General features: G+C 40.1%; 1 pseudogene; it reads right to left on the reverse strand.

The window, feature by feature from the left end:
* Positions 1–25,530, reverse strand: part of LOC132378222 (alpha-1,6-mannosylglycoprotein 6-beta-N-acetylglucosaminyltransferase A-like) — a 130,517-nt pseudogene that overhangs the window by 22,962 nt on the left and 82,025 nt on the right.

Consider the following 25,530-nt stretch of genomic DNA (forward strand, 5'->3'; position numbering starts at 1 on the left):
GTTCTATGTAAAGTGGCCACTGAGAGTATAAAAAGTAAATAAGTAGTGCAAAAAGAGAGCAAAAACATAGTGAGAAACTGTTCGTGGGTTCAGTCTGATGGTGTTGGGGAAGAAGCTGTTCCTGAAATGTTGAGTGTGTATCTTCAGGCTCCTGTACCTCCTTCCTCATGATAACAATGAGAGAATCCTGGGTGGTGAGGATCCTAGATGATGGATGCTGCCTTCTTGAGGCATTGCCTTTTGGAGGCATCCTCAATGGTGGGATCCCATGCACATGATGGAACTGATTCAGTTGATAACCCTGTGCAGTTTTTTCCGATCTGCACATTGACATCTCAATCTCAGATGGTGACGCAATGAGTCAGCATATATATCTGTAGAAAGTCTTAATTTGTGGCTTCTTTCCAGTTTTTCTGAGAGGCATAAATATGCATTGTGGGTTGAATTAAAAGATCCCAATTTCTGTCAGTTATCACAGAATGTGCACTGTGCACCAGATGATGTGGTCCAATACACTCCTGATGTCAGTTGAACATTAGCAATGAATCACAACTTGTAGACAAATGGGTCCAATTACTCGGCATAGGGATTAGAATTCAAAATCCTTTGTAGATGGACAGGACAAATGCCTTTTCTTGTCATCAGTACTGATTTGAACGTGCTTGAAAATTCAACATTTAGTGTTCCTTCCAACAGTAAGTTTTACCGATTATATAAAAACACGTGGTAGTGTGTGTTCTGGTAAGGATTTTCCAATGGGACATACTCTGAGGGGTAAGCTGGCAAATGGAGTTTAATGTGGGGTCATGAACTTCAGGGAGTGGATTCTATTATCTACATGGAATAAGTCAGGTTGTAGCTGAGGTCCTAGTGTGATGGGACATTTCCAGGGATCTCAGTGGAGCTGTGTAGGATATTGGCAGAAATGTGTGATGGATTGGGAGACCAGATGCAACAACATCTGGTCAGAAATTTTTGAACTTAAGCTTAAGTCAATTGGTTTGGTTAATAAACTATCATCCAGAGATAGACAATAGACCATAGACAATAGGTGCAGGAGTAGGCCATTCAGCCCTTTGAGCCAGCACTGCCATTCACTGTGATCATGGCTGATCATCCACATCAGTATCCCGTTCCTGCCTTCTCCCCATATCCCTTGACTCCGCTATCTTTAAGAGCACTATCTAACTCTCTCTTGAAAGCATCCAAAGAATTTGCCTCCACTGCCTTCTGAGGCAGAGCATTCCATAGATACACAACTCTCTGGATGAAAAAGTTTTTCCTCAACTCCATTCTAAATGGCCTACCCCTTATTCTTAAACTGTGGCCTCTGGTTCTGGACTCCCTCAACCTCAGGAACATGTTTCCTGCCTCTAGTGTATCCAATCCCTTAATAATCTTATATGTTTCAATCAGATTCAGATCCTCTCTCATCCTTCTAAATTCCAGTGTATACTAGCCCAGTCGCTCCAGACTTTCAACATATGACAGTCCCGCCATCCCGGGAATTAACCTTGTGAACCTATGCTGCACTCCCTCAATAACAAGAATGTCCTTCCTCAAATTTGGAGCCTGTAATGTGCTGTACTATTCTATCATTGTACTTCCCCTTTTCCTAACTTGACACCATTCAGATAGTAATCTGCCTTCCTATTCTTGCCACCAAAGTAGATAACCTCACATTTATCCACATTAAAATGCATCTGCCATGCACCTGCCCGCTCGCCCAATCTGTCCAAGTCACCCTGCATTCTCCTCACATCCTCCTCACATTTCACACTGCCACACAGCTTTGTGTCATCTGCAAATTTGCTAACGTTACTTTTAATCCCTTCATCTAAATCATTAATGTATATTGTAAATAGCTGCGGTCCCAGCACCGAGGCTTGCGGTACCCCATTAGTTACTGCCTGCCATTCTGAAAAGGACCCGTTAATCCCTACTCTTTGTTTCCTGTCTGCCAACCAATTTTCTATCCATGTTAGCACCCTACCCCAATATCATGTGCTCTAATTCTGCCCACTAATCTCCTATGTGGGACCTTGTCAAAGGTTTTCTGAAAGTCCAGGTACACTACATCCACTGGCTCTCCCTTGTCCATTTTCATAGTTACATCCTCAAAAAATTCCAGAAGATTAGTCAAGCATGATTTCCCCTTCGTAAATCCTGACTCAGACCGATCCTGTTACTGCTATCCAAATGTGCCGCTATTTCATCTTTTATAATTGACTCCAGCATCTTCCCCACCACTGATGTCAGGCTAACTTGTCTATAATTCCCTGTTTTCTCTCTCCCTCCTTTCTTAAAAAGTGGGATAACATTAGCTACCCTTCAATCCTCAGGAACTGATCCTGAATCTATAGAATATTGAAAAATGATTACCAATGCGTCCACGATTTCCAGTATCAGTGTTTCAGAGGCATAAATCTGAGATCTACCGCCTGATGTAGTTTAAATTCAAGCAATTAAATTAATCTTGGATGGAAAGATGATGCGGGTGATGTGGTAATCATAAACACAAGAGATTCTGCAGATGCAGGAAAACATCAGCTGTTTATTCCTCTACAGATGCTGCCTGACCTGGCTGAGTTCCTTCAGAATTTTGTGTGTGTTAATCCTGAATTAACTGTGGTAATCCTGAAGCTACAAGGTCACCTTAAAAGACCAATGGTTCACTACCTAGTGACTTCAGACATCAACAATCTGCACAAATTTGTTCAGCAATGAACTGTAAGACTGTAAGAGATAGGAGCAGAGTTCAGATGTCTGGCCCATCAAGTCTGCTCCACTATTCCATCATGGCTGATCCCTTTTCCCTCTCAACCCCATTCTCCCAGCTTCTCCCTGTAGCCTTTCACACCCTGACAAATCAAGAACCTATTAATCACTGTGCTAAGTACACCCAATGACCTGGCCTCCAGCCACCTGTGGCAATGAATTCCACACATTCTCCACTCTCCGGCTAAAGAAATTAGAACATTACAGCACAGAAACGGGCCTTTTGGCCCTTCTTGGCTGTGCTGAACCATTTTTCTGCCTAGTCCCACTGACCTGCACCCGGCCCATATCCCTGCATACACCTCTCATCCATGTACCTGTCCAAGTTTTTCTTAAATGTTAAAAGTGAGCCCGCATTTACCACTTCATCTGGCAGTTCATTCCACAGTCCCACCACTCTGTGTGTGAAGGAACCCCCCCCAATGTTCTCTTTAAACTTTTCCCCCTTCACCCTTAACCCATGACCTCTGTTTTTTTTTTCTCCCCTGGCCTCAGTGGAAAAAGCCTGCTTGCATTTACTCTATCTATACCCATCATAATTTTATATACCTCTATCAAATCTCCCCTCATTCTTCTACGCTCCAGTGAATAAAGTCCTAACCTATTCAACCTTTCTCTGTAACTCAGTTTCTCAAGTCCCGGCAACATCCTTGTAAACCTTCTCTGCACTCTTTCAACCTTATTAATATCCTTCCTGTAATTCGGTGACCAAAACTGCACACAATACTCCAAATTCAGCTTCACCAATGCCTTATACAACCTCACTATAACATTCCAACTCTTATACTCGATTCTTTGATTTATAAAGGCCAATTACTAAAAGCTCTCTTTACTACCCTATCTACCTGTGATGCCACTTTTAGGGAATTTTGTATCTGTATTCCCGGATCCCTCTGTTCTACTGCACTCCTCAGTGCCCTAATATTTACCTTGTATGTTCTACCTTGGTTTGTTCTTCCAAAGTGTAATACTTCACACTTGTCTATATTAAACTCCATGTGCCATTTTTCCAGCTGATCCAGATCCCTCTGCAAGCTTTGAAAACCTTCCTCACTGTCCACTATACCTCCAATGTTTGTATCATCAGCAGATTTGCTGATCCAGTTTACCACATTATCATCCAGATCATTGATATAGATGACAAATAACAATGGATCCAGCACTGATCCCTGTGGCATACGACTAGACACAGGCCGCCACTCAGAGAAGCAATCCTCCACTACCACTCTCTGACTTCTCCCATTGAGCCAATGTCTAATCCAATTTACTACTTCTCCATGTATACCTAGCGACTGAATCTTCCTAACTAACCTCCCATGCAGGACCTTGTCAAAGGCCTTACTGAAGTTGATGTAGACAACATCCACTGCCTTCCCTTCATCCACTTTCCTTGTAACCTTCTTGAAAAACTGTAATAAGTTTGTATTTGTATTTGTATCTGACACTGTGTGTCAGACAGAATGGTCAGCAGCATTGGGGCTCCACAGGGGACTGTCCTGTCTCCCTTTGTCTTCACCATCTAAACCTCAGACGTCAGCTACAACAGAGAGTCTTGCCATATTCAGAAGTTTTCTGATGACTCTGCCATAGTTGGATGCATCAGCAGGGGAGATGAGGCTGAGTACAGGGCTACGGTGGGAAACTTTGTCACATGGTGTGAGCAGAATCATTTGCACCTTAATGTGAAAAAGACTAAGGAGCTGGTGGTGGACCAGAGGAGGGCTAAGGCACCGGTGACCGCCGTTTCCATCCAAGGGGTCAGTGTGGACATGGTGGAGGACTACAAAGACCTGGGATATGACTGGACAATAAACTGGACTGGTCAAAGAACACTGAGGCTGTCTACAAGAAGGGTCAGAGCCGTCTCTATTTCCTGAGGAGACTGAGGTCCTTTAACATCTGCTGGACGATGCTGAGGATGTTCTACAAGTCTGTGGTGGCCAGTGCTATCATATTTGCTGTTGTGTGCTGGGGCAGCAGGCTAAGGGTAGCAGACACCAACAGAATCAACAAACTCATTCTTAAGGCCAGTGATGTTGTGGGGGTAGAACTGGACTCTCTGACAGTGGTGTCTGAAAAGAGGATGCTGTCCAAGTTGCATGCCATCTTGGACAATGACTCCCATCCACTCCACAATATCCTGGTTAGGCACAGGAGTATATTCAGCCAGAGACTCATTCCACCGAGATGTAACACTGAGCGTCATAGGAAGTCATTCCTACCTGTGGCCATCAAACATTACAACTACTCCCTCGGAGTGTCAGACACCCTGAGCCAATAGGCTGGTCCTGGACTTATTTCCAGTGGGCATGATTAACTTATTATTATTTAATTATTTATGGTTTATATTGCTATATTTCTTCACTATTCTTGGTTGGTGCGGCTGTAACGAAACCAAATTTCCCTCAGGATCAATAAAGTATGTCTGTCTGTTAAACATGACCTACCACGCACAAAGCCATGTTGACTCTCCCTAATAAGTCCCTGTCTATCTAAATACTTGTAGATCTTATCTCTTAGTACTCCTTCCAAGAATTTACCTACTACCGACGTCAGACCTACCAGCCTATAATTTCCCGGATTACTTTTAGAGCCTTTTTAAACCAATATGTATCCAGCATTTTCTGTTGTGTGGTGATTAGTGTGACAATAACTAAAGGATTGCTTCAAAATTAGCAGGAAAAGCATCACCCTTGTACATTATATTTTATAGGATTGCATTTATATATGTTTTTATATTGTGCTTTTTGTTTTTTATTGTGCTTAATGCTTATTATGTTTCTCTGCACTCCATTGGTTCCAGAGTAACAATCATTTTGTTCTCCTTTACACTTCTCTACTGAAGAATGACAATAAACTATCTTGAATCTTGAATTCGTGCTCTTCAAAAAGATTATTTATTTAAACAGTAATTTCCTGACCATGGGGAATGATCATACAATACAACCATTGTTGGTAGAATCTCAGGTGGAAATGAGAGGGTGTACAGGGGCGAGATATGCCAACTAGTGGAGTGGTGTCGCAGCAACAACCTGGCATTCATCGTCGGTAAGATGAAAGAGCTGATTATGGACTTCAGGAAGGGCAAGATGAAGGAGCACATACCAATCCTCATAGAGAAATCAGAAGTGGAGAGAGTGAGCAGTTTCAAGTTCTTGGGTGTCAAGATCTCTGAGGACCTAACCTGGTCCCAACACATCGATTCAACTATAAAGAAGGCAAGACAGCAACTATACTTCATTAGGAGCTTAAAGAGATTTGGTATGTCAACAAATACATTCAAAAACTTCTATAGATGTACCGTAGAGAGCATTCTGACAGGCTGCATCACTGTCTGGTATGGGGGTGGGGGGGGGGGGGGGGGCTACTGCACAAGACCGAAAGAAGCGGCAGAGGGTTGTAAACTTAGTCGGTTCCATCTTGGATACTAGTTTACAAAGTACCCAGGACATCTTCAAGAGGTGGTGTCTCAGAAAGGCAGAGTCCATTATTAAGGACCTTCAGCACTGAGGCCATGCCCTTTTCTCACTGTTACCATCAGGCAGGGGGTACAGAAGTCTGAAGGCACACACTCAGTGATTCAGGAACACCTTTTTCCCCTCTGCCATCTGATTCCTAAAAGGACAGTGAACCTGTGAACACTAACTCAATTTTTAAATATATTTCTGTTTTTACACAATTTTTAATCTATTCCATATACATATAATGTGATTGATAGATTAATTCTTCTATATTTGTACTGCATTGAACTACTGCTGCTTGGTTAACAAATTTCACGACACATGCCGGTGATAATAAACCTGATTCTGAGTCTGATTATGACCTCTAGAGGGAGGCAAAGACCAACAATTACAATGAATTTCAGCTGAACAAGGATTGTCTACGATAACTGTCAGGAGCATCGCAGGTTTCAACATGTCTATTTTATAGAGTTATATGGGTCTGTTTTAATGTACACGATGAATTTGGGAAAATGCATCTGTGAGTCCATTCTTGAGTGAAGTATTACAAAGGATGGATAATATTACGGGACTGAAGCCACTGCAAATGTACACAAGTACTTGACAGTAAAGAGATTAAAGGCAACCATACTTTTTGCAAGAATCTGCTGAATAGCTTTTAAAAGTTATTGACTATTAATTGAACTGGTTCCACGGTATATAGTAAAGATTAGCAATATTTGTCACATGTCCAAACAATTGTACATTGAAATGTCAAAACACCATAACGTACAGTGGATTGGATTCAGAATCCACTGCTCCAGTCCTTCAGCCATGCATTTATCCTCCACCTCATTCTATTCCTAAACTCATTGTCACGTGGCTCATGCAGCAATCTTGAGATTACTACCCTTGAGATTCTCAGCTTCCTTCCCAATTCCCTGTATTCTGCTTTCAGGACCTCCTCCCTTTTCCTACCTATGTCATTGGTCCCAATATGTACCACAACCTCTGGCTGCTCACCCTCCCATTTCAGGATATTGTGGATGTGCTCAGAAACATTACAAAACCTGGCACCTGGGAGGCAAACTACCATCTGTGTAATGCACACCACTGGTCACTGACCTCCAAGCAGAATATGATCCGTCTACAACCACTGTGGGCAAGCCAGTTCTGGATCCACAAACCAATGTCCCCTTGGATCCATTGCCTACTTACTTTCTCAATAAGCCTTGCATGGGGTAGCTTGTCAAATGCCTTGCTGAAATCCATGTACACTACACCTATTGCTCTACCTTCATCAATGTGTTTAGTCACATCCTCAAAAAATTCAATTTGGCTCATAAGGCACAGACTGCTTTTGACAAAGCCATGCTGACTATTCTTTATCATATTATGCCTCCCCAAATGTTCATAAATCCTGCCTCTCAGGATCTTCTTCATCAACTTAATAACCACTGAAGTAAGACTCATTGGTCTATAATTTCCTGGGCTATCTCTACTCCCTTTCTTGAATAATGGAACAACATCTGCAACCCTCCAATCCTCCAGAATCTCTCCTGTCCTCATTGATGACGCAAAGATCATCACCAGAGACTCAGCAGACTCCTCCCTCGCCTCCCACAGTAACCTGAAGTACATCTTGTCTGGCTCCGGTGACTTATCCAACTTGATACTTTCCAAAAGTTCCAGCACATCCTCTTTCTTAATATCTACATGCTCAGGCTTTTCAGTCTGCAGTAAGTCATCCCTACAATCACCAAGATCCTCTTCCGTAGTGAATACTGAAGCAAAGTATTCACTAAGTACCTCTGCTATCTCCTTTGGTTCCATGCACACTTATCCACTGTCACACTTGATTGGTCCTATTCTCTCACGTCTTATCTTCTTGCTCTTCACATACTTATGAAGTAGGAATAGTCCCTCAATCTGACAACTGGCAAGCTGTAAAAACATGTTGAGGCTACAGTTTTGTCCTGGCAAAGAGAAACCGCCTGGAAGGAAGGCACTTGCCCACTGTGCCTTTGCCAGGTATTTGTAAGATCTGCTCTGCAAATCTTTCCCCTTTCGGTCATTCTCAAATTCTATTTTGAAAATTATTACATCTGCCTCTATCACCATCTGCACACCATCACAATTTCACTAGACAGAAATATTCTGTTTCATTGGACAGAAATATTCCTAGGTTTCTACCTCTTAGTCAAATTGCTCTTAGGTTATATGGAGCTAATAAAAATCGAGGGCTATGGGTGACCCTAAGTAATCTCTAAAGTAAGTACATGTTTGGCACAGCATTATGGGCTGAAGGGCCTGTATTGTGCTGTAGGATTTTCTATGTTTCTAAGTGCACTAATTACACTAACAATATCAGATTTTTAAAAAATAAAAAACATGAAGAAAATCAACTGATTAGTCAGTTGAAGGGTCACAGCCTGAAATGTCAACTGTTTATTCCTGACCTGAGTTACTCTAGCATTTATGAGGAAATCTGCAGATGCTGGAAATTCAAGCAATACACACAAAATGCTGGAGGAACTCAGCAGGCCAGACAGCATTTATAGGAAGAAGTACAGTCGATGTTTTCGGGCTGAGACCCTCTATCAAGACTAACTGCAAGAAAAGATAGTAAGAGATTTGAAAGTAGGAGGGGGAGGGAGAAATACAAAATGACAGAAGAAAACTGGAGGGGGTGGGGGGAAGCTAAGAGCTGGAAAGGTGATTGGCAAAAGGGATACACAGCTGGAGAAGGGAAAGGATCATGGGACGGGAGGCCTAGGGAGAAAGAAAGGGGGAGGGGAGCACCAGAGGGAGCTGGAGAACAGGCAAAGAGTGATAGGCAGAGAGAGAAAAAAAGGGGAGGGGGAAATAAATAAATCAGGGATGGGGAAAGTAGGGGAGGAGTATCTGCTTCCTCTGGCGGCAGAGGTGTTCAGCGAATCGGTCTCCCAGTCTGTGTCGAGTCTCACCAATATATAAAAGGCCGCACCAGGAGCACCGGACGCAGTGTACCACACCAGCCAACTCACAGGTGAAGTGTTGCCTCACCTGGAAGGACTGTCTGGGACCCTGAATGGTGGTGAGGGAGGAAGTGTAAGGGCAGGTGTAGCACTTGTTCTGTTTACAAGGATAAGTGCTGGGAGGGAGATCGGTGGGTGGGAAGGGATGGGGGGGGATGAATGGACAAGGGGGTCGCTTAGGGAGAAATCCCTGCGGAGAACAGAAAGAGAGGGGGAGGGAAAGATGTGCTTGGTAGTGGGATCCCGCTGGAGGTGGCGGAAGTTACGGAGAATTATATGTTGGACCCGGAGGCTGGTGGGATGGTAGGTAAGGACAAGGGGAACCCTATCCCGAGTGGGGTGGCGGGTGGATGGAGTGAGAGCAGATGTGCATGAAAGGGGAGAGATGTGTTTGAGAGCAGAGTTGATGGTGGAGAAAGGGAAGTCCCTTTGTTTAAAAAAGGATGACATCTCCTTCGTCCTGGATTGAAAAGCCTCATTCTGAGAGCAGATGCGGCGGAGACGGATGAATTGCAAGAAAGGGATAGCATTTTAGCAAGAGACAGGGTGGGAAGAGGAATAGTCCAGGTAGCTGTGAGAGACATAAAAGCACAAAATGCTGGCAGAACTCAGCAGGCCAGACAGCATCTATGGGAGGAGGTAGTGACGACGTTTCCGGCCGAAACCCTTCATCAGGCCCGAAACATCGTCACTACCTCCTCCCATAGATGCTGCCTGGCCTGCTGAGTTCTGCCAACATTTTGTATTTTTATTTATTTCCAGCATCTGCAGATTCACTCATTTTAGCTGTGAGAGACAGTAGGCTTATAGTAGATAGCATCTCCCAGTGGCCACACATTTTAATTCCACGTCCCATTCCCATATGTCTATTCATGGCCTCCTCTACCATCACGATGAAGCCACACTCAGGTTGGAGGAACAGCACCTTATATTCCATCTGGGTAGCCTCCAAACTGATAGCATGAACATTGATTTCTCCAATTTCAGTTAATGCCCCTCCTCCCCTTATTTCCCCATCCCTGATTTATTTATTTTCCCCCTCTCTTTTTTTTTCTCTCTCTGCCCATCACTCTTTGCCTGTTCTCCATCTCCATCTGGTGCTCCCTTCCCCCTTTCTTTCTCCCTAGGCCTTCCGTTCGATGATCCTTTCCCTTCTCCAGCTCTGTATCCCTTTTGCCAATCACCTTTCCAGCTCTCAACTTCACCCCACTCCTTTGTGTCTTCTCCTATCTTTTTGCATTTTCCCCTCCCCCTCTTACTTTCAAATCTCTTACTATCTTTCCTTTCAGTTAGTCCTGACGAAGGGTCTTGGCCCGAAACGTCGACAGTACTTCTCCCTACAGATGCTGCCTGGCCTGCTGCATTCTACCAGCATTTTGTGTGTTACTCTGGATTTCCAGCATCTGCAGAATCTCTTGTGTTTAAAATCATCTGTATTACTTGGATCACTCCCTCCCCTCCCAACCTGGCCTTCATTGTTAATCAATTACAGTTGTTAATCAGTTACATTGTTAATCAGTTTTATTTTTAACTTGTTTAATTGTTAATCGTTTAAATTTACATTTTATTATTCCATCATTTTCCTGAGTAAAGTCATGTTGTCTCGGATTATCTATAACATCTTCCCCTCTCCAAATATACCTATTGTTTCTATTCCTTTGGAAGCAACAGTTACACTCGCAGTCTGATCACCAGTCTGTAATCCCAAGGAAGAATGGACAACTGTAGCCAAGACCTCTGCTGCAAGGGTAAATCCATCTACGTCAGTCACCCACTCACTTTCAGCATTGCTCATTTTTTTACTCTGTCCTATTTGTCCCTGTTTATTCTCTACTAAAGTCTCCCATGACAGTGGTGCTCACAATAACTTCTTCCATGAATTCCTCAGTTGATGTCTCAGTTGTGTCTGTGGCCCATTAGCTGCAGCCTTCCTTTGATCATTCTGTGACACTTCCCAGTTTCCTTTGTTTTGGTAAGCATCAATCATTTTTCATTTCTGTCTCTGCAGTTATCTAAATCCAGTTATTCAAAAACAGCTTTAGTGCCATTCCCAATCAACTGAAGTTAACAATAATGAACCATTAATGTAGCAAAATGCCATTTACATTCGAGCAATATATAGCTCACCCCTTCTGTAAGTCAGTTGTTCTGCACTGAATAACTTGGGTAGAAGTCCTTGTTACTTTTTCCCTTCAATATATATATATTTTTTAAACTTCTAAGGCAATAATTATGACGGTGGTGATCATAGATTTCACCCAATCAAACAGAAAGCCCAAAGACCTCTCTGTGACACTGATGGTAATAATTCGTCTCAAGGTAGAGCCTGACATAGCAGCAAACCCCATTGTAGAGTCAGACGTAGCAGCAGATCCCACTGAAACTCCAATATTTCTGAGTTACATACGTATTGCCATTGGAACAGAAGATTTTCTAAACTATAGTATTTTTTCTTTCTCTGGGTGCCCAGAGATATCATCATATCATCCAGTGTTGGACATGGCTCAGGAAGTTACCAGCTTGGAAACTCCTGATCAGTAACCCACAAATTACTACAACACAAGGCTGGTTAGTGAGTAGGAGTTCAGCATAACATCTAAAACTTTGACATCTACTTCCTTAGGAGTTTGTAGAGATGTGGCATGACATCAAAGACTTTGTTAAACCTCAACTTTGTTAAGAATTTGTAAAGATTCAGCATGGGATCTAAAACTTTGACAAACTCTACTTTCTTTGGAGCTTGCAGAGATTGGCATGACATCTAATACTTTGACAAACTTCTATAGATGTGTAGTGGAGAGTATGTTGACTGGCTGCATCACAGTTTGGTATGGAAACACCAATGAATGGAAAATCTTACAAAAAGTAGTGGATATGGCCCAGTACATTGTGGGTAAGGCCCTCCCAAGCATTGAGCACATCCACACACAGTGTTGTCACAGGAAAGCAGCATCCATCATCAGGGACCCTCACTATCCAGCCCATGCTCACTTCTCACTGCTGTCATCAGGAAGGAGGCACAGGAGTCTCAGGACCAACAGAAACAGGTTCAGGAAGTAAAGGAGTGGAGTAAAGAAGGTTACAGAGGCATGAGAGGACCTGGCCAGAAATGATTGGAAAAGAACATGTAGAGATGATGGCAGAGCAGCAATTACTGGAATCTCTGGAAGTAACTTGGAAAGCACAGGAGATATACATCCCAAAGAGAAAGAATTATTCTAAAGGCAAGATGACACAACCGTGACTAACAAGAAAAGTCAAAGCCAATACAAAAGTTAAAAAAAAGGGCATGTACAGTAATAGAGAAAAAATCAGTGGGAAGTTAGAGGATTGGGAAGCTTTTAAAAACCAACAGAAGTCAACTAAAAGAGTCATTAAGAAAGTTAAGATGGAATACGAAAGTAAGCTAGCCTGTAAATTTTACAGAGGATACCAAAAGTTTCTTCAGATACATAAAGTGTTAAAGACAAGTGAGAGTAGATATTGGATTGCTGGAAATTGATGCTGGAGTGGTAGTAATGGGGGACTAGGATATGGCAGATGAACTGAATAAATATTTTGCATTTGTTTTAATTGTGGAAGACTTTAGCTCTATGGTGGAGGTCCCAGGTGTCAGGGGTCACGAAGTGTGTGAAGTTACCATTACTAGGGAGAAGGTTCTTTGGAAACTGAAAAGTCTGAAGGTAGATAAGTCACCTGGACCAGTTAGTGTACACCCCAGAGTTCTGAAAGAGGTGGCTGAAGAGATTGTGGGGGGATTAATAATGATTTTTCAAGAATCACTAATTCTGAAATGGTTCAGGAATACTTGAAAATTGCAAATGTCACTTCACTCTTCAAGAAGGGAGAGAGAGAGGCAGAAGAAAGGGAATGATAGGCCAATTAGTCTGACCTCAGTGTTGGAAGGATGTTCGAGTAGATTATTAATGATCAGGCCTCAGGGTTCTTGGAAGCACGTGATAAAATAGGTCATAGTCTCTAATAACCCTAATCCTATGTTTTATGGTCTTATTTATGACCCCTCAACCATCAGCCTCTTGAACCAGAGGAGATAAGTTCACTCAACTTCACTTGCTCCATCATTGAACTGTTCCCACAACCTATGGACTCACTTTCAAGGACTCTTCATCTCATGCTCATAATATTTACAGCTTGCTTGCTTGCTTGTTTGTTTGTTTGTCTATTTATTTATTTATCTATTTATCTATTTATTTATTATTTCCTTTCTTTTGTACTTGCACAGTGGTTGTCTGGCCTGCTGGGTGTGGTCTTTAATTGATCTATTATGGTTCTTGGAATGACTGAGTATGCCTGCAAAAAAATGAATCCCAGGATTGTATATGGTGACATGCATACCTTGATAATAAAATGAAACTTGAACCTTTAACTATGGTCCACTACCCTCACCCATCAGATTCCGTCTTCTTCAGCCCTTTACCTTTTCCACCTATCACCTCCCAGCTTCTCACCTTGTCCTCCATTGTTACCCACCTGGTGTCTCTTGTCATCTTCTAGCTTGTCTCCTCACCACCCCACGTCCCCCCCATCCACCCAACTTCTTATTCTGGCATCATCTCCCTTTCTTTCCTCTCCTGAAGGAGGCTCTCACCCAGTAACATCGACTATTCTTTACTGTAGATGCTGCCTGACCTGCTGAGTTCATCCAGTGTTTTCTTTTTCTTTTTCAATCTTTTTATTGAGTTTCATATATATATATAAAAAAATAACATAATAATGAATAGGTTATGAATACAATAGACTTGAAATTGCATTAGTAATAAGATAACAATATCCTATTGAACATCAACAAAAAAAAGTACATTAATCAATCAAGTCTATATAATTATATATGAAAAAAACAAAAATAATCGTCAAAAGAAAAAAAAAATTGAAAATATGTAAAAAAAATATATTGAGGAAAAAAAACACTAAACTAAACTATCATGGGCAATAATAACAGTTTATAAGTATATGATAGTGTCAAAAAACTCTGGAACTCCATACCTGAACAAGAATAAGCAGAGAGAAGGTCTGGAAAAGGCCAAATTAATTCATATGGAAATGTCGAATGAACGGTCCCCAAGTTTCTTCAAATTTAATTGATGAGTCAAAAATAGTGCTTCTAATTTTTTCCAAGCTCAGATAAGAAATAGTTTGAGAAAACCACTGAAACGTGGTAGGAGGATTTACTTCTTTCCAATTTTGTAATATAGGCCTTCTGGCCATTAATGTTACAAAGGCGATCATTCGTCTAATTGAAGGGGAAAGTCGACTATCATCCTCATTTGGTATACCAAAAATTGCAGTAATAAAATGAGGTTGTAAATCGATATTCCAAATTGAGGAAATGGTAGCAAATATGTCCTTCCAATAGTTATGTAAAGTGGGACATGACCAAAACATATGGGTCAATGAAGCCACTTCTGAATGACATCTGTCACATTGAGGGTTAATATGAGAATAGAATCGAGCAAGCTTATCTTTAGACATATGAGCTCTATGTACAATTTTAAATTGTATTAAAGCATGTTTAGCACATATAGAAGAGGAATTAACCATTTGTAAAATTTTTTCCCTATCTGTTGATATATTATATCAAAGTTCTTTTTCCCATTCTTGTTTAATTCTATCTGATATTTCTGGTTGTATCTTCATAATCATATTATAAATAAAAGCTACTAATCCCTTCTGACAAGGATTTAAGGTAAAAATCAAATCTGAGAAATCCATTGAAGTTGAATTGGGAAAAGATGGTAGAACTTTATGTAAAAAATTTCTGATTTGTAGATATCTGAAAAAATTAGATTTAGGTAATTTAAATTTGTTGGAAAATTGGTCGAAAGACATCAAAGTACCTTCAAAAAAAAGATCACGAAAACATTTTATACCTTTCCTTTTCCATATGCTAAAAGCTTGATCTGTCAAGGAAGGTTTGAAAAAAAAATTAAGTAAAATAGGACTATCAAGAACAAAGTTTTTCAGAGTAAAAAACTTACGAAATTGAAACCAAATTCGTAATGTATGTTTGATAACAGGATTAGATATCTGTTTATTGAATTTAACTAAATCAGCAGGAAGAAAAGAACCAAGAGCGGAGAATAGAGAATATCCCTTTACCTCATCGCACTCCAAATTTACCCACTGTGGGCACAATGGTGAATCCAAATCTAATTTCCAATACATTAGGTTACGAATATTATTCGCCCAATAGTAAAATCTAAAGTTAGGTAAAGCTAAACCACCATCTTTTTTAGATTTTTGTAATTGCCTTTTACTTAACCTGGGGTTTTTATTTTGCCACACAAAGGAGGAAATTTTTGAATCAATGTTGTCAAAAAAAGATTTAGGAATAAAAATTGGTAAGGCTTGAAATAAATATAAAAATTTCGGTAAAATCATCATTTTTATAGCATTAATCCGACCAACTAATGATAAGGATAAGGGAGACCATCTTGTAGTAAGTTGTTGAATTAGATGAAGCATAGGTAAAAAATTCAGTCTAAATAAATCTTTATATTTCTTGGTAATTTTTATACCTAAATAGATAAAGTTATCAGTAACAACTTTAAATGGTATCCTGTCATTCAATAAAGTTTGCGCATTTAAGGGGAATAATTCGCTCTTATCCAAGTTTAATTTATAACCAGAAAAACTACCAAATTGAGCCAACAAGGATAAAATAGCGGGAATAGACCTGTCAGGATCAGAAATATATAACAGCAAGTCATCAGCATAAAGTGATAACTTGTATAACTTCTCATTACGGGTAATACCAAAAATATTAGGAGATTCACGAATAGCAATGGCTAAAGGTTCTAATGTGATATTAAATAATAAAGGACTTAAGGGACAACCTTGTCTCGTACCACGAGATAATTGAAAAAAAGAGGATCTATAATTATTTGTAAGAACAGAAGCAACAGGTTTAAAATATATTAATTTAATCCATGATATAAAATTAGGACTAAAATTAAAATTTCTCAATGCATTAAATAAGTATGTCCATTCAACTCTATCAAAAGCTTTTTCAGCATCTATGAGTTCATCCAGTGTTTTGTGTGTTGCTCTGGATTTCCAGCATCCGTAGCATCTCTCGTATTTGTGATACTGAGCTTTTACATGGATTTCATTTAAGTGCAAAGTTACTCCTACAATTGCAGTGTGATATGATTTAGCAGTAATGTATTACCCAAATACCTTTTGGGTCATTATTTGCTGCAACAATTCTTCTACCAGGCTAAGGTTGTCAATGTCAACATAAGGATGCTGAGATGATAGCTGTTAATGGAATTAAAGGTTGTGTTTTAGTTCAAAAACTCCATACTAGCTACTTTATCTAATTTTCATAGCACAGAAGATGGCAGAGAACAAATTATTGATTGTATATGGACATTTGAAATTGCTGTATGTCTTATATTCAGGAATGGAAAATCACCAAGTCCTCTGACACCCATCAGGTCCTCCTCAAGATCTTCATTTCCCTCAAAGGATAGACACTTCCAGTTCTTTTCAGGTGTGTGTGTGTGTGTGGGGGGGGGGGGGGGTATTCTCCCATTTCAACTTTCCTAATTTCTTCCACCTCCCAACCTGCAACCATGTTTGATCTGTGTAATTCATAGTCCTGGACAACCCAAGTGTCATGCTGCCAGAGATTAACAAACAACAAAATAGACCCGAAATTACTGTTTCATTATTTCTAATCATGGAAGCATGTTTCAGAGAATAGTATGGTTAGTCTTTCATAATGATCTTCAATTTCATTAATAACAAGTGAAACCCTGTTTTCCTTGGGCTGCATACGTCTAGGGAATGTACACTCCGGTGTCGCCAGATCCGTGAGATTGGGACAGCTCTCCCATCCCATACCCTGGTTTGTGTGAATGCTATATAATTTGCTACCCTTTTATAACTCAGTGCTAAAAATTAACAGACAGCACACTGCATATGGCTGAAGAAATTATATTTATGAATGTTAACTAAAGGGTTAGTAAAGAAAAGAAAGGGAAAAAAATCAAAAAGGGTCCATTATAATTAAACAGTCAAACGCACACAAGTTGGAGCTCAATTCTTTCAAAAGTCATTTTCACTGATCCTCAGTAGACTTCTGCAGGTTGCTCCATCGAATCACGGTCCCCACCGTGTCGAATCCTACGACTGGTTCTCTCCAGCCTCTTCTATCTTCATCTCCCACAGAACAAAATCCAGAGCTCACACCGGTGTCAGGCACACAGCAAAACCCGCTCCCCGGATTAGATAGGTCACATTCCAAAGTACCCATTATCTCTAACCATAGCACCAACACTGCTTCTAATGAAAGACCATTACAATAGCAGTGAAACCTTTCCCCGGGCGTTAAAATGGTGGAATTTAACTTAACCATAAATAATAGAAATGTAATTCACACACCTCTCTGAAGGTTGGTTTCCCCTGAAAGAATTGAGTATTTTTTCTGTTCTTTGGAGGGTTAAATTTTACATTCAGAAATATGCAGCCATTCGCTATTGCTTCTAGAGGGGCAGGGCCTTCGTAGGGGAATGAATCCAAGTCCCACAAAAACCTAAAGGATTCAGTCAACATTGTACAAATCAGTACTGCACACTAGAATTTCATCAGATCCAGACACATTTATTCCAGTGAGATACAATCTGTAAGATGCACTGCCTTCAGAATAGAGAGGCATCCTTTTAGAATGGAGATGAGGAGGAATTTCTTTATCCAGGGGGTGGTGAATCTGTGGAATTCATTGTCACAGATGGCCAAGTCATTGGGTATATTTAAAGTGGAGGTTGATAGATTCTTGATTAATAAGGATGTGAAAGGTTATGAGGAGGAGTCAAGAGAATGTGATTGAGAGGAATAATAAATCGGCTATGTTTGAGTGGTGGAAGAGATTCAATGGGCTGAATGGCCTAACTTTGCTCCTATATCTTATGGTCTTATAAATATGTTATTTTGGGATATGGAATTAGTGAAATGTGAGTGTGTTTGTTTGCTGAAAAGGGAGAGAGCAGTGAAGAATGCAATGGGTTTCTGCAATCAGTTAATTTCTAACCCTCATCAGGCCTTTTTAAGGATTAATTGCGTTTGAGGTGTTAAGTGGATCTCATCACACAGTATTCCAACCTGCTGATCATTTTTGCCGTGCTCACTATTTATGTGGCCAACTGTTTGTAGTTGGGTGGGTCTATAAGCAGCACCTGAACTTCAGGAAGCAGGTCTTGAGGACACACTCAGAGCTGGTCGGTGACCTTGTCACAATCTGCTGTCTATTTAAAACTGGATTTAAATAATTTCTTAAAAACTTACAAAAAATAACATTTAAAAAAAAACTGAAAACTCTACTTGTAAACTTAATTCTGAAAAATATGGTTTTGGGCTTGAAACATTCCATTTTTCTTCTGAGTGATGCTGCCTGATGTGCTGAGTATTTTCAATAGTTTTAAACACAGGAGATTCTGCAGATATGTGAATCCAGAGCAACTCACACAAAATACCGGAGGAACTCAGCAGGTCAAGCAGCTTCTATGGATGGGAAAAATAGTCAATGTTTCAGGGTGAGAATCTTTATCAGAGCTGGCCAATTGTTTTAAATTGTTAGCTCTGGGTAATGGAAGTAATCTGAAAGGGATAAATGCAGAATTTCCACAATCATTACAATTTTAACTTCTCAAAATATACATTTTTCCCAGACATGTCCTAGTCCAATATCTCATTCACAGAATGGTAATGTATATTACGTCCAAATATGGCGGGGTTGGGGGGGGGGTGCGTTAATCTTACTATATCAAGTTTAGTAATATATTCAGATCAATTAATATTCTCCTTAAATCCTGTATTTTTTTCATATAATTCATCATGGAACGTTGTACAAGTACTTTGCTTAGTTTTGAACTACTAGACAAAAATCCAGGCCAAGTAATACAAAACAATATACATTCTTTACAATTGTTCACACATTGGTTTAAACTTTCTTCGTTATTCCAATTGGATATCCATTCAACTTTTTAGAAAGTTGTTTATAAATAATTGGGCCAGCTTGGTATTTCTTTCATACACCTGTGAACCAACAGTGAAACTCCTGGTGCTGGAAAGCAGCATCCATCGCCCGGACCATGCTCTCTTCTCACTGCTGCTATCTGGAAGTCTTGGGTCCCACACCACCAGGTTCAGGAACAGTTATTATCCCTCAGCCATCAGACTCCTGAACCGGTATGGATTGCTTCACTCACCTCAACACTGAACTGATTCCATAACCTATGGATTCATTTTCAAGGACTCTTCATATCATGTTCTCAATATTTATTACTTATTTATTTATAATTATTATTTTATTTTTATTTTTTGTATTTGCATAATCTGCTGTCCTTTACACATTGGGTGTTTGTCCATCTTTGTTGTGTGTAGTTTTTCATTGATTCTATTGTGTTTCTTTGTATTTATGAGAGGCATTGATCGTGTGGATAGTCAGAGGCTTTTTCCCAGGGCTGAAATGACTGCCACAAGAGGGCACAGGTTTAAGGTGCTTGGGAGTAGGTATAGAGGAGATGTCAGGGATAAGTTCTTTTACACAGAGAGTGGTGAGTCTGTGAAATAGACTGCTAGCAATGGTGGTGGATGCAGATACAATAGGGTCTTTAAAGAGACTTTTGGATAGGTACATGGAGCTTAAGAAAAATAGAGGGCTACGGGTAAACCTAGTAATTTCTAAGGTAGGGACATGTTCCGCACAACTTTGTGGGCCAAAGGGCCTGTATTGTACTGTAGGTTTTCTATGTTTCTATTTACTGTGAATGCCTGCAAGAAAATGAATCTTTAGGGTTGTATATGGTGCCATATATGTACTTTGATAATAAATCGAATTTGCACTTTGAGATGTGTAATTCCTCATTCATCCCTGTTTCTAAGTTATCTACTTCATTCTGCATTTTAAAATCTGAGATGGCTTTCTTGCTTGGTCTTTGCTTCTGCATTGAATTTAAAGACTTTTCTCATTTCATCTGTTTTCCAGAGTCATCCTGTTTTCTGAAACTTCTGTAAGGTAACTGGATCAACAAATTTGCAAATGACACCAAGACTGGGGGTGTAATGGACAGCAAGGAAACTATCATGGCTTGCACTGAGATCTGGAACAGCTGGAAAAATGGGCTGAAAAATGGCAGTTGTAATTTAATGCAGACAAGTGTGAAGAGTTGCACTTTAGAAGGACTAACTAGGGTAGGACTTACACAGTCAATGGTAAGGCACTGAGAATTGTGATAGAACAAAGGGATTTGGGAATACTGGTCCATAATTCCTCAAAAGTGGTGTCACAGATACACAGGATCATAAAGAGAAATTTTGGCACATTGGCTTTCATAAATCAATGCATTAAGTACAGGAGATAGAATGTTATGTTGAAATTGTATAAGATGTTGGTGAGGCCAAATTTGGAATATTGTGCCCAGTTTTGGTCACCTACCTACAGTGAAAGTGTGCAGAGATAATTTACAAGAATGTTAAAAATGCACGAGGACCTGAGTTATAGAGAAAGATTGAATAGGTTAGGACTTCTTATCCATCGAATGTAGGAGAATGAAGGGAGATTTGATAGAGGTATACAAAATTATGAGGGGTGTAGATAGGATAAATTAATTTTTCCACTGAAGTTAGGTGAGACTACAACTAGAGGTTGTGAATTAAAGGCGAAAGGGGAACATAAGGGGGAACTTCTTTGCTCAAAGGGTGGTGTGTGTGTGGATCGAGCTGTCAGTGTAAGTGGTGGATGCGGGTTCAATTTCAACATTTAAGAGAAGTTTAGATAAGTACATAGATAGGAGAGGCTATGGTGCGGGTGCTGGTCAATGGGAGGATACAGAATAACAGTCATTATTTCGTCATTACCTTACAATAACATTTTTCTATATCTCTAACTTTTATGGGCATCTTTTCCCCTAAATGTTCTGCAAATGATCTTATTCTGTAATTTATGACCATCACCGTGATAACCAATTACTTCACTGTATTGTAAGCGTCATACAAACCTTAATCTCCCTGAGGAGGAGTTGTAGATCATGACCACTTAGAACTCCATGATTAATTACATACTTGGGGAGAAGGACCTTATAATCTTCCTGAAATGTGTCATGAAGCTCAGCATATTTTCTGACAATATCTAGGAAAGATATTTTATCCTGTAAAAAAATTGGGAGACAAAAAATTACAAAAATGACTGCACAAAATGTGGACAACAGTCATAATCTAGTATTTATTACTAGGTACCAGGCCTCCGACCAGTAGCCAAGGTGTGGACTACAAAGTATAACGGGATATTCATGGGGGATTTCAATATGTAAAAAGATTGGGAAAACCCCAAGAAAATTTGAAGAGTGCATACGAGATGGTTTTTTAGAGCAGCTTGTGGTTGAGCTTACTAGGGGAAAGGTTATTCTGGGTTGGGTGTTGTGTCATGAATCGGATTTGATTAGGGAGCTCAAGGTAAAGGAGCACTTGGGAGGCAGTGACCATAATATGATAGAATTTACCCTGCAATTTGAGAAGGAGAAGCTAAAATTGGATGTATCAGTATTATAGAGGAGTAAAGGGAATTACAGAGGTATGAGAGGCATGATAGGAAGAGGACACTAGCAGGAATGACGGCAGAACAGTAATGGCTGGAGTTGCTGGGAAAAAAATTCAGGAAGATGCAGGATAGCTACATCCCTAAGAAGAACAAATATTCTAAAGCAGCATGATGCAACCATGGGTGACAAGGGAAGTCAAAGCCATCATAAAAGCAAAAAGAGAATGCATATAATGGAGTAAAAAATTAGTGGAAAGTTAGAGGACTGGGAAATTTTAAAGAAGCCATAAGGAGGGAAAAGATTAAATATGAAGGTAAACTAGCTAATAATATCAAAGAAGATACCAAAACATTTTTCAGATATTTAAAGAGCAAAAGAGAGGTGAGAGTGACATTGGACCATTGGAAAATGACTCTGCAGAAGTGGTAATGGGGGACAAAGAAATGGCAGATGAACTAAATAAGTATTTATTAACAAATAAATTAAAATAGTTAACAAATTTCATGACATATGCTGGTGATATTAAACCTGATTCTGATTCTGAAGTATTTTGCATCCACCTTCACTGTGGAAGACACTAGTAGTATGCTTAAAGTTCGAGAACGTCTGAGGGCAGAAGTGTGTGAAGTTGCTATTGCTTGGGAGAAGGTTCTTGGGAAGCTGAAAGGTCTGAAGATGGATAAGTCAACCAAATTGACCAGATGGATTACACCCCGGGGTCCTAAAAGAGATAGCTGGGGTAATTGTGCAGGCATTGGTAACAATCTTTCCAGAATCACTAGATTCTGGATTGGTTCAGGAGGATTGGAAAATTACAAATTTCACTCCACTCTTCAAGAAGAGAAAGTGGCAGAAGAAAGCAAATTATAGACCAGAGCTCAGGAAGATGTTAGAGTTGATTGTTGAAGAGGTGGTTTCAGGCTACTTGGAGGCACAAGAAAAAAAATGGTCAAAATCAGCATGGTTTTCATAAGGGAAAATCTTTCTTGAAAAATCTGTTGAATTCTGAAAAAATAACAAGCAGGATTGACCAAGGAAAATCGGTAAAAGTTGTGTTCTTGGATTTTCAGAAGGTCTTTGACAAGGTGCTGCACATGAAGCTACTTAACAAGATAAAAGTTCATGGTATTATAGGAAAGATACTAACATACATAAAGCATTGATTGGTAGGAAGAAAAGAGTGGGAATAAAGGGAGCCTTTTCTGATTGGCTGCCAGTGACTAGTGGTGTTCCACGGGGTTGGTGTTTGGACCATTTCTCTTTATGCTGTGTGTCAATAATTTGGATGATGGAATTGATGGCTTTGTGGCCATTTTTGTTGAGGATACAAAGAGAGGTGGAGGAGCAGGTACTGTTGAGGAAGCAGAGAGGCTGCAGAAGAACTTAGATAAATTAGAAGAATGGGTAAAGAAGTGGCAGATGGAATACAATATTGGGAAGTGTATGGTCATGCACTTTGGTCAAACAAACAAAAGTGTAGACTATTTCTAAATGGGCAGAAAATTCAAAAATCCAAGGTGCAAAAGGACTTGGGAGTCCTCTTGCAGGGCTCTCTAAAGGGGGTTGGATCTCATTAAAACCTATGGAATATTGAAAGGCCTAGATAGAGTTGATGTGGAGAGGCTGTTTCCTTTAGTGAGGGAGACCAGAGGGCAGGGAGCACAGCCTCAGAATAGAGGGATGTCCATTTAGAATGGAGATGAAGATGAAGGCAACTGAGACTCCCATACTGTTAAAGGTCTAGATGGGTTGGTTATCTAAAATGTGTCCAGGATAGTTTTCTAAATCAATATATAGAGGCACCGACCAGAGAGGATGCAATATTAGATCTCTTATTAGGAAACGAGTTAGGACAGGTGACGGATCTGTGTGTAGGGGAATACTTTGGTTCCAGTGATCACAATGCCATTAGTTTCAATTTGATCATGGATAAAGATAAATCTGGTCCTCAGGCTGAGGTTCTAAACTGGAAAAAGGTCAAATTTGAAGAAATGAGAAAGGATCTAAAAAGTGTAGATTGGGACAGGTTGTTCTCTGGCAAGGATGTGATCGGTAAGCGGGAGGCCTTCAAAGGAGAAATTTTGAGAGTGCAGAGTTTGTATGTTCCTGTCAGGATTAAAGGCAAAGTGAATAAGGATAAGGAACCTTGATTCTCTAGGGATATTGAAACTCTGATAAAGAAGAAGAGCGAGATGTATGACATGTAAAAGAAACAAGGAGCAAATAAAGTACTTGAGGAGTATAAAAAGTGCAAAAAATACTTAAGAAAGAAATCAGGGGGGGCTAAAAGAAGACATGAGGTAGGTTTGGCAGTCAAGGTGAAGGATAATCCAAAGAGCTTCTACAGGTATATTGGAGCAAAAGGATAATAAGGGATAAAATTGGTCCTCTTGAAGATCAGAATGGTCAACTATGTAAGGAACCAAAAGAAATGGGAGAGATCTTAAATGGGTTTTTTGCATCTGTATGTATTAAGGAAACTGGCATGGAGTCAATGGAAATAATGCAAACAAGTAATGAGGTAATGGAACATATACAGATTGAAGAGGAGGAGGTGCTTGATATCTTGAGGCAACTCAGAGTAGATAAATCCCCAGGACCTGACAGGGTAGTACCTCGGACCTTGAAGGAGACTAGTGTTGAAATTGCAGGAGCCCTGGCAGATATATTTAAAATGTAGGTATCTACGGTTGAGGTGCTGGAGATTGGAGGATAGCTCATGTTGTTCCATTGTTTAAAAAAGGCTCTAAAAGTAATCCAGGAAATTATAGGCCAGTAAGTTTGACGTCGGTAGTAGGTAAATTATTGGAAGGAGTACAAAGAGATAGGATCTACAAGTATTTAGATAGACAGGGAGATATTAGGGAGAGTCAACACAGCTTTGTGCATGGTAGGTCATGTTTAACAAATCTATTAGAGTTTTTTGAGGAGATTACCAGGAAAGTGGATGAAGGGAAGGCAGTGGATGTTGCCTACATGGACTTCAGTAAGGCCTTTGACAAGGTCCCACATGGGAGGTTAGTTAGGAAGATTCAGTCGCTAGGTATACATGGTGAGGTAGTAAATTGGATTAGACATTGGCTCAATGGGAGCAGTCAGAGAGTGGTAGTGGAGGATTGCTTCTCTGAGTGGAGGCCTGTGACTAGTGGTGTGCCACAGGGATCAGTGCTGGGTCCATTGTTATTTGTCATCTATATCAATGATCTGGATGATAATGTGGTAAACTGGATCAGCAAATCTGCTGATGATACAAACATTGGAGGTATAGTGGACAGTGAGGAAGGTTTTCAAAGCTTGCAGAGGGATCTGGACCAGCTGGAAAAATGGGCTGAAAAATGGCACATGGAGTTTAATACAGACAAGTGTGAGGTATTGCACTTTGGAAGGAAAAACCACTTTGGAAAGGTAGAACATACAAGGTAAATGGTAGGGCACTGAGGAGTGCAGTAGAACAGAGGGATCCGGGAATACAGATACAAAATTCTCTAAAAATGGCATCACAGGTAGATAGGGTAGTAAAGAGAGCTTTTAGTAATTGGCCTTTATAAATCAAAGAATCGAGTATAAGAGTTGGAACGTTATGGTGAGGTTGTATAAGGCATTGGTGAAGCTGAATTTGGAGTATTGTGTGCAGTTTTGGTCACCGAATTACAGGAAGGATATTAATAAGGTTGAAAGAGTGCAGAGAAGGTTTACAAGGGTGTTGCCGGGACTTGAGAAACTGAGTTACAGAGA

Source organism: Hypanus sabinus, chromosome 20 (genome assembly GCF_030144855.1).
Source record: "Hypanus sabinus isolate sHypSab1 chromosome 20, sHypSab1.hap1, whole genome shotgun sequence".
In the NCBI taxonomy this organism is placed as follows: domain Eukaryota; kingdom Metazoa; phylum Chordata; class Chondrichthyes; order Myliobatiformes; family Dasyatidae; genus Hypanus; species Hypanus sabinus.